Below are 19013 nucleotides of genomic sequence, written 5' to 3' on the forward strand. Positions count from 1 at the left end.
GCACAACACTCACCCTGGACTCACACCACGCAAACAAGCACAGTACTCACCATGGAGTTACACCACTCACCCTGCACTTCCTCCTCTCACCCTGCACTCACATGGACAAACCTCTCAACATGCATTCATACATCTCTGTTATTCCTGACTGCACATTGGCACAATAGTCCGCCAGAACTCATAGGGACACACTACTCCACTCTGCACTAACTCCTCTCAACCATTCACTCACCAGTCACTCTCACGGATCACCCTTCACTCTCGCCACTTAACGTGCACCACACACAGGCACACCACTCATCCTGAATTTACACTGCTCACACCACCCTGCACTTACTCCTCTCACTCTGCATGCACTCCTCTCACCCGAAACTCACATGGGTCCTCCTCTCACACTGCATTCATGCAGCTCACCTGACACTCACGCTGGCACATATTATACCCTACACTCACACAACTCATGCTGCATTCAATCACTATTCACCATCACCCAGCACTTACATGAGCACACGTCCTATTGTGCATATATAAAAATTACACAACTCTCATGAATATACACATATTTCTACAAAGGCACTCACAGAATACCTGCTCTTTCCATAGTACTAGATGCTTACTTAATTCCATCTGCAACATCGGGGCTGGTGCAAGAGGGGAGAGTGGACTGAGAATGTTCGATGGAATGAGGAGGGAGACTAGGGCTGAGGCTTTGGGGTATAGTAATGGACTGAGCATCATGTGACTACTTCAGCTAGCCCTGGCTTTCCATTCACCACAATACTACATTACTGCCCTTGTAGGTGTTTTTTTACACTCTAAGTTGGGTCTCAAAAATCCAAAAATGCAAAGTGGCACTGGATAAAGTCCATGGTTGCTGAAGAAGTCAAGTATTTCTTAAGATCAGTTGGATGCTGTGATAGTATTACATGTTAGAACGTGAATTAGTTCATTTCCAATACTGTAACTGATTGATCCACACATGAACCAAATATCAGCCCCGTACCGCTTTAAGGAAGTGTACTTTTCATTCACATGATACTTGTAACAAAGATTGACAAGGCAATATATTATTATTTTTGATTAGCGTATAGAGAATATGTTTTTATTAGGCTTCACTAAAAATCAAGGTAGGTATAGCAGCAGCAGAAGGGGAAGCTTTTCTAACACAATTAAAGCAGATTGACTAATGGAAGGGTGAGTGGGTGTGTGTCTATGTGTGAGTGTGACAGAGTACAAATGTACGAAAGAGTGCAAGAGATAGTGAGAATGTGTGTGTGCCAGTGTATGTGCGTTAAGCGTGCAAGTGGTCTGCTGGTCTGGCATACTGGAGGCTACTCTTGCCTTATGGACATGGGCACTAAATGAATATGGATGGGAGGTGTTACCTATGGCAAACTTCTGGTCCTGAGATGCTTCTATTAAGATACCATCATTGGCTGTGGGGACACAGACTGTCTAACTGAGAAAGCCACTAGCCCAGTCATACCCTGCGGCAGGGACAAGGAACGAGCACCACCACACCTGGCAGAAGGCCATGACATGATGCATGTAATTGGGGGGGATCCATAGCAAAATATTGGAACTGATATATCAGGTAACTCTTGTCATAAGATTTCCTGTACTCATTTTTTAGGGGGTGTCAATGGCAAAATGCCACCCCTTGTATACAGTAGGGAATTTTTAGAGGTACCCATTGATGTGGCTTAAGTATCCATGGCAAATTTCTGGCACTGTCATATAGAATGTACTCCTTGGCAACAGGGGATCTTCTATGAAAAAATAATGACCTTGGTATAGTGGAAGTAATTTCTGACTTCAGAGACATATGAAAAACAATAGATCTAATCATAGGAAAGACCAGACTTCCCTGGTGCACCATGAAAGTACCGGAATATTTCATAAATGCCCATATGGGTCTGCGGCATTTTAGCAAATTTGATCCCAAAGTTTCAAAATATTCCCAGGGGGGAAGTCTACTCTCCCTTAAATCATCTACAAGGAATCTGTTAACTAGTTTTGCTTGCTGGAATTTGGGGGAAGTATTACAACCCACCACTTACATAGATCTTTTCCCTCATATAATGGGTATGACGTTTGCTCTCACACCATTTCTGGAAATGCTTGTCCTACCCCATTGCTGGGAGCAGGACTGGCTTTAGGGTGGTACAACTGGTGCAGCCATACCTGGCATTGACTTTGGTGGGGGGATCTGTGTTTAAAAATAATTTTTGGTTTAAATGCACCTGAACCTCCGTGTGCATCAGGTCGTTTTCAGGCAACAATAAAAATATCACGATAACTCTGGTGATTAATGTTCCTACTAGTGAGAGTTTAGAATTTTTTCTAGTTGCAGTTGTGGCTCATCGTAAAGTAGCATGGAGGGTTAATCTGCCTGCTGCAAAGAACGTGTACCATGCATATCATAGAACTGAGTGCGAGTGAACTATGAGTAGTAAATGGAAGCCAGTGAGGGGCACTGTTGGAGGGTGGTAGTGAGGGAATTCATGGAGAAGGAGGATATGGGGGAGGAGAGCATCAAAAGACTGTCGTGACAGCTGCCACCAGCACTCGAGCCAGCCCTGGCTGGGATTCTTAGTCCTCACTGAAGTTTGGGTCTAGTTGCACCCCTGGTAGGAGGCATGTGAATCCACCAAACTCCAAAGGAACAGACCTCACTTTCAAATGGGGTGGGAAAGGATCCATGTCATCAGTGTTCTCCTTTCAGGGTGAGTAACAGGCACTGCTTAACCATCATATGTCCCAGATTCAGGTGCGCCTCAAGCTCTGTGTTTACAGTCCGTAGATTACGGACATTGCAATCCCATATTAGAGGGCCTGTGTGCCTGGAGCCTCAAGCACGCATAGCAGTCTTAGTCAGCCTGCCAGCCATTCCCATGAAAAGACTTCTAGAAAAAGGTCTTCATTATGTGAAAGGCAAATGAGGTGCTTCATTGTTGAACAGGACAGGTCCAGCTGCAGAGCTGAGGGGGGTGGGGCAAGAGGAGCAGTGGCTTGCAGTGTACTTTGGAGCTCGTCTGGGTATGTGTGGAATGAGAAGACAAGTGCATGATCCTAGATGGTCATACAAGGATGGGCTAGAGGTGAGTAGGGAGGGAGAGAGTGTGGGCCGAGCAAGGATTTTATGAATTGCACATTTCTTTTCTGCAGAGATGTGAGTGCACTCTTCCTCACTTTCCAAATTGCACATCCTCTCTTCCCAAAAGGCATGCACAGTCCATGGCCGAGGCTGAGCAGCGCAGTAGCCGGAGAGAGGGTAGGAATAGTTGAGGCTCCATACCTACTGAGGACCGGGCAGATTTTAATAATGAGAGATTGAGGGAAGGGTGATTAATGGGTACCCTGCAGAAATGGAAGAGTGGCTTCTTCCAGTTGAGGTCTGCGTTTAATTGTCAGGGTGGGGAATGTGTGCAGAGGAAGGGCGGGGCTGGGGCACATATGATAGCATGAGGTTATCAGAGTGAAAGCATAAAGGAGAATTGACAGCATCTGAGGAAGGAGTGGGGGAACTCTCAAGTTAAATGTGGATGGAGTTTGGGAGACTATCAATGAACGATTGAATGAATCAAAGGTAAATGTTCCTTTGATAATTTTGTAAGAGACGTTTCTGTTTGGAGATCACTGCAGGCTAGAGGCTAGCCATGCTGGTCTTTTACCTGTCAAATTATGTATCTCTATGTGACTTGTAGGATAGCTGTTATGGTGACAAATAATATGGTTCACATTAGACAACCTTTCTTTAGCTTGCAATTATACCTCCACTCACCCGCTAATTACATTTCACATTAATTGAAAAACATCTCTAACTTAGCTTTGAATGCATCGCCAATTCTATTTTATGTTTTAATTTGCACAAGTTTTGACAAAGCATTTGAATTCAAAACTTTACCTTAATAGCAGTTAAGCAAATAGGCAAGAAGAGAGAGAAAGAGAAAAATATCACGGCCATCGGTGGTTTTATCAATCAATAATTCAATAGTCCCCTTCCAGTGTAGCTGCTTGCAGGCCCTCCCTCTGCCTGTGTCGCAGTGCACTGGGTTATTTATCGGCTGTGGTTAAGAAAAGAGTTCCGGGGCTCCCCTGGGACCGCTTACAGAGCGCCCCCATCCTTCTTGGCTTCAGCATATGGATTTACAGTGTCACCCACAAGATGAAAAGCCACTGGTTTACATACTTTCCCATTCAGCAGCACACAGACGCTCACCCACACAAATCAAAAAACGCAGCTCGTTACTACTCTGCAAGGCCCGGACGTCTGTTTGATGCGTCACACGGCTGCAGCGGCGTCAGTGGACACAGCTTAATGAAGAATTACGATTCTGCAAAAACTCAAAGTTTGTCAGTCAGTTTCACTAAGTGAATACCGCACTGGTGCTCCACGCTGAGATTAATAATAGAGGGTTATACGGGTGTGTGTGTGTGTGTTTGCCCGTTCGCATATCTATTTGCATTGAGAAATAGACACTTTTTCTCATAATGGATGTGTTACTATTTATTGATTGAGACTTCCAAGCGTTAGGCAGTTGTTTCACTGTTTCCGATATGGTGGCCGGGAGACAATTCCAGGTGCAACCGTACAAAATCTGCAAAGGGTAGTTCTGAAAACATCTTTATTCATGTCCTTTTTGCTTCAGAGTAAATGACTAAGCAAAGGTGCGAACAAGAAGGTTGAAAATGAACCTCTGCAGAGGGTGATACATTATTCAATAATCAAAGAGCACACCATGTATTGCCAATGGACTTTAACTACATCTGTTTGTCCAGAATTCAGAATGAGTAGCCATGCAGACGTATGTAGCCACATAATGTCCAATTGTATTTTCCCGGAATTGTGGTTATTGCACTGGGAAAAAAAATTCTATTTAGTGAATTAAAACGCTAATTTTGTATTCGAAAGCTATTTCTCAATTTTCTAAATGTTGTCAGTCAATGGCCTTCAGGAACAGCAGCGCAGAGGGGTTTACCCAGGAGCACACTTGCAGTCGAGCTTATCGCACCTTAGTGTTCTGGGCCTTTAGTCAGAAACCAGGCTATTGGCCCACGTGACTTTCCTCACAGAGGATAATGACCCACAGAATCCTCACTTGATCTTTCAAAGAGCTGTAGGATTTTTCCTTCTAAAAGGTATCCCTGCTGATTTCAGATACCTTTTGATATTCCACCTAAAAATTGTCTGCGGAAGATTCAACGACCTCAGTTTATGTATGTATGAATTGGTATTTTATATAGCACACACCTATCTAGCAACATAGCAGCTTATATTAGATAGGGGTGGAGGGACTGGGAGACGATCTACAAGTTGGATTGCACAAATTCATGTCCCATATCACATTTCATTTTATATCCGCTGGGGGATTAAGTGATTTGCCCAAAATCACACAATGCTGAGCCATGCTCTAGGCTGAGAATTGAAACTGGTCACTAAGTCTGTAGCTCTAGCCACTAGGCCACATCTCTCCCTGATTCATTCATTGTTTGCTGTGCTGTACGTCAGTGAAGCAAAGAAATCTTAGGGGTCCCCTGCAAGATACATTGAAGGCCCCCTCAGCAATAAATAACATAACACCTGACATGCTCAAGAAACTCACCTTTAACAAACACATCCAAGATAGCAGGAATTTAACTATCACATGCTTATAAGCACTCCAGAAACACTGCCTGTGGAAATTAGGAATCTCAGGGCACACAGTCAGAGTTCAAAAGCACCTTAGAAATTGTTGAAGCCATTCGAACAGCACACTCCTTCAGTCACTCAACTTGCAATGCAAATAGGGCCAATCAGTGAGTCCTAAGGGCACAAGTACTTCAGAAGTCACATGAGTCAGACTGACACAATTGTCAGTCTCCACCAGTCAAACAGCTAGTGCCATCTTTTTCCTGACTTCCCAATTCCTGCACATTTGACTGATCAGCAAATGCTAAGGACAGATGCACCCCAGACACCACCACCATGAGTCCAACACTAAAGTCAGCCTCCACATACAGATCAGATCACTCCTTCCCATTCCCATTTTCTACAACGGTTACTCTCAGGGCTTCTCTTGCCTGCACAGCCTTGACAAAGGGTGGATGAGCAGAAGAATGCCTCTTGTGTTGGCCTATGGGAGCAAGAGGGACTGATGGGCAGAATCCCCTACCTCCAGGTAACGTAACTTCACCATATGGCTCAAAACCCATGCACACTCATACCCAGATCACACAGCCACTCACACGGCACTCTTCCAAACTTCCAGAGTCATATTCACATCCCTTTCAGCAGCACACATACCCAACCAGTACAACACAACCAGCTTTCCCCCATATTTAGCAGTTCTCTGCCTCACTGACATCGCAGACATTTTCACACAATACAACCCAAATGCACTCTTAACACAAAAACGTGGCTCTCACACCATATCCTCATCCACACTGGCTGCAGCATTCAATGCCCTGATCACCCGCATAAGACAGATAAGAGTGTTGCAGTCACTCTCAAGTCCACTTGGCCCTACAACAACAGCAAATCAGAAACACTCAAATTATTTTTACTTTACACTTTCCATGTGTCCATCTCTACATTCAAGACCACAACATTCATCCTGATCTACAGACCTACTCAGTAGTAACAAGGACTCTCAGACCTGATCACCTCTCCCTCCATTCAACACACCCACTGCGCTTTCCTCTGAGATTTCATTCTCCACAAAGACTCAAGCACCAAGAGAATTTTAGACATCCTTCTAACAACACTGCAACACCTTGGACATCAAGCAGCACATCATCAGATCCACCCCATCCTAAGGCAATGCACTGTATCTCATAAGTACCTCGCTTTCAAACTAAATCAAGCCTTTAACACCCCTGGACTAGACTGACCACCACACCATCCACTTATCCAGTCAACAGTCTAATTAAACTTCCACCGGCCTTCACTAGATGTCAACATACTATTCTATCTATAATACACCTTCCTGAAAAACCACAAAGACTTCAACTCACAATTGAAAACATGATCCTTCAAGAGCTCTCGGTGAACAGGTCCTCCATATGCCAAAATGAAAGGGAGACAAGACCAATGTTCCGGTCTAACTCACCTAACTCATTGGACTCTGCTGTGTATGAAGATTCCTCCTCAGTGAAACCAAATCAACCAACATAAACAAAGCAATTGAGTTCAGTGACGACTCTGCACTGGACCCACAAATCCTTCAAACAAGTGCAATGCCATCAATCACAAAACAAAACCAGAATCCACATAGAGAAACATCAACCAGACATCAATTTTGCTTCCATTTTAAAATTGTTCCTCCACCAGGTGAACAGTGTCTCCTCTTACACTCTGGGGGGCTTATGTACAAGCCCCTTGTGCCACCGGTGCATCACGTTTAATGGGAGAAAAAGTGACGCACCGGCGGTGCAAGTAGCTTGTAATTAATTCCCTGAATTCACATAATTCATCAACTCTCTCAAACCCAATTATCACAAAGATGACATAGTTTCAAACGGTGTGAATGTGATGCCATTAAACACTTCATACATAACTTCCTCAAGAGAGATCCACGTGCTTAAAAGCCAGCCTTCGACACAAATGATCTCGCCAACTACAACCTCATCACCTAGCTACATCAGCTGACAGCTGAAGCAAAATCACTTGGATTCACTCTCAAAACAGTCCTCTTCTTTAAAGAACAGATGACAATGAAAATTAAGACAGCATGGTACCAGCTTTCCCTCCAGAAAAATGTACACGTATCATGCCTGAAGTCAGATCAGAACAATAGTCTAAACCCTACTTCGAGCTCACTGGGATGAAAGCAACATACTGCCTACCAGTCGACCCAACACCACACTGACCTTCTGAAAGGCATTCTGCACACATCTGCATGTCTTACTGAAGACCTCAAGATGTTAAAAAAACACAACACCATTAGTGAAAGAAATATACTGGTTCCCACATCCAAGCTCACATCATCTTGAAGACAGCTTAATCAGGGAGAATATTATTTTTTATGCATATGCCACTACTCTCAGCAGTCAGGGACTGGTTCTCCAGGATTCATAAATTTCAGCCATTTATTTCAAGCTGTGACATATTTCAGTGTTGGCCTTTGTCAAACATGCATGTGCCTTATTACCCCAAGAAACAAACCGCGAATTGCAGTGAAAATTAAAAAAGTGGACTTTAGACTACATTTTACAATTTTGTTCTAATTTGGCAGCCATCTTTGAGTGGTTCTTCAATACTTAATGTGTTTCAGCATCTGTTAAGAATAACTCAAATCACATTCCCACTATACATTTTATCAATTCATAAATGCAATATTCAGTTTAACACAATAGATTACACAAAATCCTATTACAAACAAAACAAAACAAAAGATTTTCAGAAGATACTTATATGCATCTGGAGTAATTTGCAACTGTTTTTGGCCCTTTTTTAGGTCTCGCCTACATAGCTCATGCACTTTGCTGTGAGACGTATTGTTTACTACTCAGGAGGCTTACAACTCACCCACAGCATACCATATGTTGTTTTTGTTCTCACTCTCTTGCATTCTTTCGATTGCTAAGCCCCACAGACTTGCCTTCCTATTTTGTGCTTGCTTCTCTCTCGAGCATGTACCAAGTACATGTGCTCTTCCTCATCTTTGTTCTTCCTTGTCATTTTGCAATGCACAATTTTTTTATGATCATATTTGTATTATTCCTGAACGGGCAATGTGCTTTCCTACTTTTAACACAGGCACACAGCGTCTTATTTAGGTTTCTTTTACCCTATCTGCTGTCTCTATCAATGCTTTGGTTACTTACACCCACAACTGTGCTACTCTGCACCACTCTAGTCTTCACCACTCCACTCCACGCCACTCTACTCTATAACTCTCTATGTCACTCAATGCCTCTCCACTCTAAGCTCCTCCACTCTACTCTATGCCACTCTACTGTACCACACTCCAATCTACTCTACACCACTCCACTTCACTCTACGCTACACTACTCTATGCCAATCTACTCTACACCACTCCATTCCACTCTATGCAACTCCACGTCACTCCACTCCACTCCACTCTGCACCACTGTACTCTACACCACTCTATGGCAATCCACTCCACTCCACTCTATACTTCACTCAACACAATCTACTCTATGCCACTTTGCTCTTCGCCATTCTACGTCACTCCGCTCTACACCACTATACTCCACGCCACTCTATGTCCCTCCTCCTCACGCTATGCCATACCACTCCATGCCACTCTACTCTACACAACTCTATGCAACTCTACTCCACACCACTCCACTCTACACCACTATACTCCACCACAATTCTGAAAACACAGGGATGCGCTATATTTACTATGGCACGGCACATCCCTGCGTTGTTACCTAGCGCTGGCGCAAAACTCAGGTGCCTAGCACCAATGCAGGTACCCTTGCACCATACTGCAATGGTGTCTTCATTGAGGGAATGATTATTTATGTGCAGGAGGGTGTCCCTTCCTGCACATAAACAATCACTAATGGTAACTTGTAATTCCTATTTGTGCTGCATTGTGCAGCATACATAGAAGTTGCAAATTGTCATATTTTTTATGATTGTTTATTCGCAGGAAGGTGTCTCTTCGTGCACATAAACAATCATTCATGGAGATTTGCTGTTTCTATGTGTTCTGCACAATACAGCACACATGGCAACAGCAAAAACGAGGAGAAATTAAACATTTCTCCTCATTTCACCATGTTAAGACCATGTTTTCCCTGGTCTTAATTTTGGAGCTGCCCCATATTTACGCCAACATTGTAATTAGGGGTCAGCATCAAAATCAATAGGTGTTGCAGTGGAAGGCACACCACAACACCCATTGCCCGCCCCTTTCACGCTACGTGTAGCGTGAAAGAGAGCCTTATTTACAAGGCAGTGTTAAGCCATGTTAAATGGCTTAATGTCGACTTGTAAATAAGGCAAAGGGCTTATCGCAACAGGAACGTTGCAAAAATTAAGGTTCCTGTGGAGATAAGCCCATGTAAATATGCCCCAGAGTGATGTAGTTGACAAACAACAATAATCCTAGGAGCTCTAAACGTGGGAAAAAAGTGAAAGCACATAGATGTAAGTTGTAGGACATGGAATCCTGGGCAAGGTGCAATAATATATACATTTAAGTCCTTGCAAAAACCTCTCCATTGATGGACCTTGTGGAACTGCTTTTTGCTGATATTTATTTGGCTTTATGTGTCATACATATTATTCTCAGAACCTTGAGCAAGATACCTCCCGTGTGGTATGACCTGGACCATTAATGATAAGTGGCCGGCAATTGAAAAATAACATTAACCTCCCACGATCAGTGTAGAATACATTCATAATAATATGTGGTCGATCTTCCTGCACCTCTCTTCAGAAAGGTGGATGAATGTTAGGGGTGGGCGGAATTTGCGTAATCGCGTTACGCAAATCTCCGCGAAACGGTAAAAACCCTCCGCGAACACGCAGAAATTTCGCGAACACGCGGAATTGCTTGTTCGCGATACTTTTTTCCTGTTCGCGATCGCGGTTTGCGTGCTCGGGGTGAAATATCTCGCGAACACGCATATTGAGAACGCGAACAAGCAAAAATTTCGCGAAGTCGCGGAACGCAGATCATGGGGCAATTTCGCGTTCTCCGCGGAACGCGAAATTGCCCAAATTCCGCAAATTCCGCGAACGGAACAGAATTTACTGCCCAGGCCTAATGAATGTAAGAAGTTATGAAAATGCAAAAAAGCATGAGATGGATGAAATGGCCTTTGACTGAATTGGGGTGAGATTTAATACAGAGCAATTGCTTTCTAAGCTATTAAGCAAGAAGTGGTATTAACTATGGGTGGATGTAGCGTGTAATCCTGTGGAATCACGTGGAATTACCCAACACGCAAGAAGAGCAACTCTGCATTTAGCACTATCATCTTAGTGCAAAATTGGCTCCTCACATTGAAATGCATGCGAGGAGGCATTTAGCAGTAAATGCAACAGAACATGTAGAATGAGTGCAAGCAGCTGGCCGTGCTCACTAAATGTGCATTTGGGGTCATATTTTTCCCCAACGTACTCCCATTATTAAGCTCTACTTTTAGTGCTAGTTGTGTAGCGCAAACTGTACCCTTACAACCAAAATGGACACAAACCTGCATCTTGTGCTAAGAATATAGTGCTAAATGCAACAGAACGTGAATAGTGAGAGTGAGCATCCGCTTGTGCTCGCTAAATGTGCTCTTGCAGTAGGATTTCCCCTCCAAATCACTCTTAATTACACGAGTGGGCACAATCACATTAGCATCAGTAATTACACATGAAAGGGTAATGCAGAATTACCAACAGTATTCAGATTAAGCCGCGTAATTGACATAGTAGCTCTTATGTTAAAGTGTAATTTGAATAAACTTAATGGGAACACCAAGCCATCTCAGCCAAGAACACATTACAAATTCCACAAGCTCTGCTTGAACTGTAAACTGGCCTTTGCCAACAAACTAATAAGAAAACGGCCAACTTTCAAACAGGTTATTTAGGACAGTAATCAAGCCTGTATATTTGTGCAATAGAATTCACAATGCTTAGCACATGTATCAGAAGTGTCTACAAGAGAGACATGATTCAAGTGATACAAACTCCAGAGATCAGGGCAGGTTAGTCATTAGTAGAGGAAGATCATACGAATTATTGATGATGATCATGCAAGATGTGACTTGTGTTTGCTTATGAGTTGGAGGTATTAATAACTTGTCCATAATTTTCAAAGCATATTAAGAACTAAAAACACAGATTTGTCTAGGCCTGTTTAGGCTCACTATAAAAATGATGGCGCAGAAGGTTCGTTTTATTTACTTCACTTCATACATCTGATCAGCCACAGGGATAGATAAAGAGGTATCTGGAATTTTTTACCTAATAGGCATGCATGCTAAGTGACATGCATGCTTAGTAGCCCATGCACAATCTAAGAAACAGATCATCTGGTGTTCTTAGAAGACACACTAGTTTTCTGAAAAAAAGACATGCTATTCTTATGCATAACTCATGTAATAGAATACAACAACTATTGCAGTTTATGGATTGTACAACTTGCATCGAATATAAACCAAGTCTCTTGCCCAATCTCTTACCATATTATTGAACATTCACACTGGGAAGGGTGAGGTGCACAAGACCAAATCAGAGGACACAGGAATACACATTCCAGGGCCAATGTTTCTGAAGCATTTAATGACTGCAGAAACGAAGGAACAATTGACATTGATTGTTGGTTTTTGTTATAGATGTTATTTATTTATTCATGGTACAGTCACAGTGGAATTTTGGTATTCCATCAAAATATGGTTTCAAAAATATCGATTGACACAAATATAATCTCAATAATTTTGACGTTCCATACAAATCCCCATCCCCGGGGCCCAGACTATTTCATTATTATTATTTTTACATAGGGGAGAAGGGCTGTGTGGCCACCCTTCCGGGCGGATTTCAGCCCCAGGGACCCCCATCGCGGGGGCTCGGCCTTTTTATTTTATTGAAAGCAGGGGAGGGTGTCCCCCTCCTGGGCCGACTTCGGCTCTGGGGATCCCATTCCCCGGGGCCCAGCCTCCATTGTGGGTACCCTGGTACCACCCAGGGCATGCAATGACTTTCATTGGGGGTCGTGGGGTAGCCTGAAGGCACCTGCGGTCCCTGTGGGCTCCCTGCTTCCTGCGGGAGCCGGCATTGCTTTCACACACAGGGAGCTGCTGGAAAGGCAGCTTCCTGTGTGTGAAAGCAATTCTGTTCCACTTCCAGCAAGCAAGAACATTATTATTGCTCTCGCTTGTTGGAAGCGAAGCATTTGCTGTGGGTTGGTGGGAGCGGTAAAGCTCCTGCCAAGCCACAGCGAACAGCTATGTCTCAGGGGTGGGTACCCTGGGACATAGCAGGAGTTGGCCCTGGGGGGGTGGCAGTCCCTAGGGTCATCTACGGCTTATTCTTAAAGGGCCATGCCCAGAGGAGGTGGTGGTCACCTGGCCCAGGAGGGTGTCTGTGCAACCCCCTGCCCATCTTTAAACATTAACTTGGCCACGGGATGTGGTGGTCTCCAGGGATCGGGGGGGGGGGTCTCTGATGCCCCCCACTACAAATTTATTATGACTCGGGGGAGGTGGTGGTCCCCGGGGTTGGGGGGTTCGAGAGGCCCCCCATTACAATGCAATAGCCCTGGGGAGGTGGTTGTTCCCCAGGGCACGGTGCGTTCCAAGAGGCCCCCCTTTATGTTTTTGGGCTGTGGCCCGGGAGCAGTAGTAATCCCTGGGGCATTAATAAGCCCCATGAGAGGAGGGGCCTGTGTGCCCACGCCCTGCTTAATTATGAAAATGCCACCAGAACCTGGCCCACCCTGGGGCTGATTACTAATTAAGCGTGGGAGCCCATGCTTCTTTTAAACAATAGAAAGAATTGCTAGGAGATGCAGATCCAGCACAACTTCCACTGAACCATCTTTAAAAAATGCTTTTTGGCTCTGCTGGGCCCCTGTCGGACCCCCCTAAGAGGCCTAGGTGGTGAGGGTATTCCCATCCTGTCTCCTTTTCTTTTTTTTTTTCTGGTACTCGGCTCAAATGGAGTCCCAAGTTGGCTGCCAACACTTCCTGGTTTGAAGTGTTGGCAGCCAATTAGATTTGAGGATGGTGATTGTCAGGTCCTCGGAGGATCTGCATCCGTATACATACAAATTTGGACTTCGGTTAATAACTCCATGACTACTGAACAGATTCACACCAAATCACAAAAAGGCACTTCCCTCGACCAACATCTACCTTCCTGCCAAATTTGGTGTAATTCCATTCAGCAGTTCGGGCTGTAGTCGTGTCTAAAGTTCCTATGAGAATTAACATGGGGAAAATGCATTTTGGGACCCCCTTTTTCTCAGCCCCCACTTGACGGATCACCACACAACTTTCAAAACAGTAACTGGAGGGAGCATCATACTAGTTATGAAAATTTTGTGAGGATTCGTCAAGCGAAGCCAAAGTTATTGACAAATGGAAAAACGCTCTTCCTATGAAAACTACATCCTAACTATAACTACCTACTGGCAATGAGATGTGAGATGGGGAGGGTGGCAGGGCAACAAGACCGGAGGTTGGAGGGGAGAGTGTCAGAGCAAATGAATGTCGCCGGGGTGCAGTGAGCAGCACAACCAGGCAGGCAAAGCAATGGAGGAGCTGGGGTGAGCTTTTGAAAAAAAACAAATAAAAAAGATAATCATCACGGGGAGAGTCAGTGAAGCAATGGATGAGCCTAGGAGATGAGGCGGAAGAGCAATGTGTAGTGCAGGGGTGGGGATGCGAGGAGAAAGCAGCACACAAGGCAGAGAGCAAGAAAACAGATGCAATCCCATAGAGGGCTGAAAGAAAAATAAAGTAGTTCCTTGAATGTAAGCAGTGGAAAGATGCAAGTCTTCAAATGAAAACTTTAGTAAAGAGAGTATGCTTCAGGGGAGGGATGAATACAAAAAGAGAAGGAAACCCATTGAAAAATGAAGCAACCAAATATGATAGGAAAGAGGCCAGCCAATCACAGGAAAGGGCTGACCCACAGCTCACTCTAAGGGTCCAATTATGAACCAAGTGTTCCGAGGACTGCCAGACTCGTGGTGGTGAGTCGGTGGCAGATCCAGCCACTGCTGCACCGGCGGTCCGACCGCCCGATTACGGCAGTCGGACCGCCCTAGGACCACTGCCTCTGACAGGGAACCACTGTTCCCTGGCATAGAAGTGGCAGTCAGAGGCCACCATATGCTTGGTGGGACCAACACAGTTCGCCACGGTCTGTCAGGCATATAACGAGTTTCCACCACTAAGAAAGCCTAGCGGAGAGGAAACAAAGGGGCCATACAGGGCCCCACTGTTCCTCAAACATATGTGAATGCACTCAGGGGGGCATAACATGTGAACTCCTTGTGTGCATGCACATAAGTTCCTGCACGGCATGGACTTAAAGTCCATGCTGTGCAGGATTCTTGTGAGACGTTCCCATTGCGGTGCTTTTTTAAAAGGCATCGCCGCCTTTTAAAGGGCATCGCAGTGGGAACTTCCGAGCCGCCCACCCGCCAGACCACTGAAAAGTAATAATCTGGGGGGCAGTGGCGACCTTTGGCAGAGCAGAGGCGCAGAGGTTTGCACCGCCGCCCCACCGCCCTGCTGAAAGATCGTAATGAGACCCAAAGTATTGATTTTGTGGACTTACATCGTAATATGGCCCTTAGTATTTTGATAACAAACAGATAAAAGCCGTCTGTAGGAGAGACATAGAAATGAAAAGATAGTCACACTATGACAAGAACCCTTTATTTATCTGATGAGATACCTATGCTAACATTCCCAGATATGAATCATATCAGAGTCTGTCCTAAGGCAGATACAATCAGTGTCAAACAGCTCAGCCCCTCAGTATGTCATTTGTTTGAAAGAAAGTCATTTCAAACAGTTTTAATAATCTTTATTTTTTAACATATGCAAAACATTCAGAAGGGCTGCTTGGTTTTTAATTGTGCTGTAGCTAGAAGGAAGCGCCTCTCTCGCCCAACAGCACCAGGCAGAAAACATGACTGTCAATTTAAATTAAGGCTTCAGCTGACCTTTCCAACTCTTAACAAGATGCTCCAGGCAGCATGCTGCAAACACTTCTCCGATTATCACAGTTCTAGGAAGCTAGCGAGTGGCAAATGTCACCCGCACATATGTTGCATCATGATTCCTCTATCAAGCACTCTTGAATTATTGTAATGTTGTGGAAAGAACTCATGCTTGGATCCGAGCTTGTAATTTGGAGTGATGTCTGGAAAGGGAACCTTTAGCGCCCTTCAAACTGAAACGAGTTTGATCACTGTTGTGAAAGGGTTAAAGGTGCGCTTTTCCTATGTACTATTATCGCGTTCTACATGCACAAAGTGTGCTTGAATTCTATAACGTTTAATAAATGGCTTACTCCATCCATCACAATCTAATTAGGGCGCGTGAAAAATTGTACATAAAAAATCACCCTGTAAATCAACAAGTACATATAAATTATTGATAACTATTTTTGAAGTTATGGTAAACCTGCCGTTGTGCTCTTGGCTTCAATAAAATATTGACTTTTAAAAATAATTTAGGAGTCAGGTGCCAAGAGAAAAAGTAGCTAAGAGCTGCAAACTCCAAACTCAGCTCTTCAGAGGTGGAGGTGTGCCGGCCTCTCCAGAGGCTCTACCTGAGGTCCTTGAGAAAAGGTCAAGGTTCGACCTTGTTAGAGTTGAGGGAGGTGTATCTGCAGGGTGACTTCCCTAGTGGATTGTTAATCCGTCTCGGGTTGCAAAGGGGATAGTTCATGTGTCTGACCACTATGCAAGTGACAGCAGTCTGTTTGGGGGTCCAGAATGTCCTTCCTTATGAACCCTCACCAAAGAAACACAGGGCCTTATTTACAATACAATGACACAGCGCGTCCCGCGAGCCATTTTGCTGCACCAAGCTGCGTCATTTAAAAAGCACAGGTATGCATCATATTTACAACAATATGGCGCATCCCTGTGCTTTCCCCTGTGCGGGTGCACAATTGGCTGCCAGAAGCCAATGATGGCAAGGGCCTGGTGCAAGGGTGCCGGCATTGTGAATGTGATTGTTTTTGTGCAGAAAGGGACACATTCCTGCACAAAAACAATAATTGATGGTGTTTCATTCTTTCTATTTATGCTGCAGAATGCAACACGCATAGAAAGAGGAAAAAACGAGGAGAAATACAAATATATCTCCTCACTACGCCTCCTGCGCCTTCCTTGTAGAGGCGTAGGATTCTGACGAATTCCCAGGTTTACGAAATGTAGATCTGGGAATGCGCTGGATCCATAGATGTTGCATGGGAACACCCACAGCAACACCCATGGCACGCCCCTTTCATGCAGAGAGATACGTAAAAGGGGTCGTATTTACAAGGCCATGAAAAGCCGCGCTGGGTGGCTTTGCTTGGCCCCGTCAATATGGGCCAGCACACTGCGCCAGCAGTGTCTCAAAAAGAGTGACGCACTGGCAGCACAAAGGCCTTGTAAATGAGCCCCCACAGTGAAAGTGTTGCCTAGTGCCGCTATCTTTGTTGCCACACCACCAACCCACATGTCCTCGTTCTCCACAGATTCCCTCACACCTTTCCTTCAACGTTGCCCCTAATCTGTCCTTGTCCACTCCCTCAAATGTATTTAATTTCTTTTATAGCACTGCAGTGTAGGGTGTGATAGTGCTTCACATCTCACACTTATATTATACAGAGTCAATGAATAATACAAGTGTGTAGATCAATGTATAGGCAAACTTACATAAGACAATGAGGACTACAAGGTGTAGGAGTTACATGTCATCCATACTGGTAAGCATTATATGTTAAAAGTGCTTTTGTCTGGAGAAAAAAGGGCAGATTTACTAAGTTTACGTGCAACGCAGCACAGAAGCCCAAGCTGCGCTGTGTTGCCTGAAACGGAGGCAGCACAACAGCACCATATTGACAAAAAAATGGTGCTGTCACACTCTCCCCTAATACTGGCGTAGCTTAGATTGCCTTATGCCAACGCACACACCCTTGCACCACAGTGCAATGGTGCATATGTGATGTCATACATAGCTTTGTACTGAAAGTGTACCCTTCCAGTACAAAATGTTAATCCTTGACAAAGTTTTATACTTTACCACTTTGTATGTGTACTGCACAGTTACGCCTGCCTTCATGAGGTGCAATTTTTTGATGCAGCTACTTTGCTACCAATGTTAGCAGATAGGGTTTAGCGTCAAAGTACATAGGTGACTGCATGTACCACCCTTGGTGTATCCTCTTGACACAAAGCAGTGCACAGTGCTCCTTTGCGCTACTTTGAGGCTACCTTCCAATACAACCCACGATTTGCGTAGGAAGTAAATCCAAAAACAACACTTTCCACCAGGTGACACTAACCCAGTGCAAAGTGTTTAAAAATCTCCCCACACACTCAGGATTTGAAACATAACACAGTGATTAGGATTGTCTATAGTAATAAAAATATATTACCACCCAAAGGAACCTTTGTTTTTTAGCAATCTCAGGATAACCAAAGAGTGAAGAAAAAAGCAACAGGTTTCCAAACCTAAACCTAAGCCTAGCTAGCAGTTTGAGTGCAGCACTTTGATTCCGGTTCATCGCTCACTTAGGAAGAATGGTAATTTATGAATTGCAAGTAACGGAATTATATCTGTGAAAAACAGAAACCTACCAACCTATTTGCATAAAATACCAATCTGACATCTGTATGTTTCATGCGGTTCTTAGCAGCAGGAACATTAACCCTCTCGGCTACTTTATCATGCGTCAAAACCATCACGGGACATATTGGACAAATCATCGCTCCATCAAGCGCATTAACCAAGTTACCCCTAACTTGTCATCCTGTTATTATTATACCCTGAAAAATGCTGGGCACACAATGATCTCAACAGACAGTTCTTATCTCACCTCAGCCTGTCTTGTAAATGGTGCCCCCTCTGGCTTTGCGCCCAGTGCAGTGGCACGGGTCGCACTGCCCTAAAGCTGGCACTGCAAGCTGGCTTGGAGCCATACTCAGTATTGTATTTACAGTGTGCCCTGGAGGCAGCAGATGAAGATGCAAGAAAACAGAGTCGCCCCCAAAAGCTTCAAACAACAGACTCAAGCGTGTACAGGACGTCTCTCTTTTGCTCACTCTCTCGCCCAACTGGCATACACACTCACTCTCCATCTTGTCCACTGGCACCTCAACTTTCACTAATCTGTGGTTTACCTCTCAGAAGTGCCCTGCACTTTCCTTCGGTGGTAACTCAATACCAAGTGTGGCAGTAAGAAGTGGGCCCACCAGGTACACCCGAGTACACGGCTCTGCCTGTGACTCTTGGCTTTGAAGGGTGAGGTCCGCCACAATGGTTATGGTCCAATACTGGTGGAAAGGAACTCTCCCCTTACACTTCGATTTCCAGCAAGGCTT

This window comes from Triturus cristatus, chromosome 2_1, assembly GCF_964204655.1.
Source record: "Triturus cristatus chromosome 2_1, aTriCri1.1, whole genome shotgun sequence".
In the NCBI taxonomy this organism is placed as follows: Eukaryota; Metazoa; Chordata; class Amphibia; order Caudata; family Salamandridae; genus Triturus; species Triturus cristatus.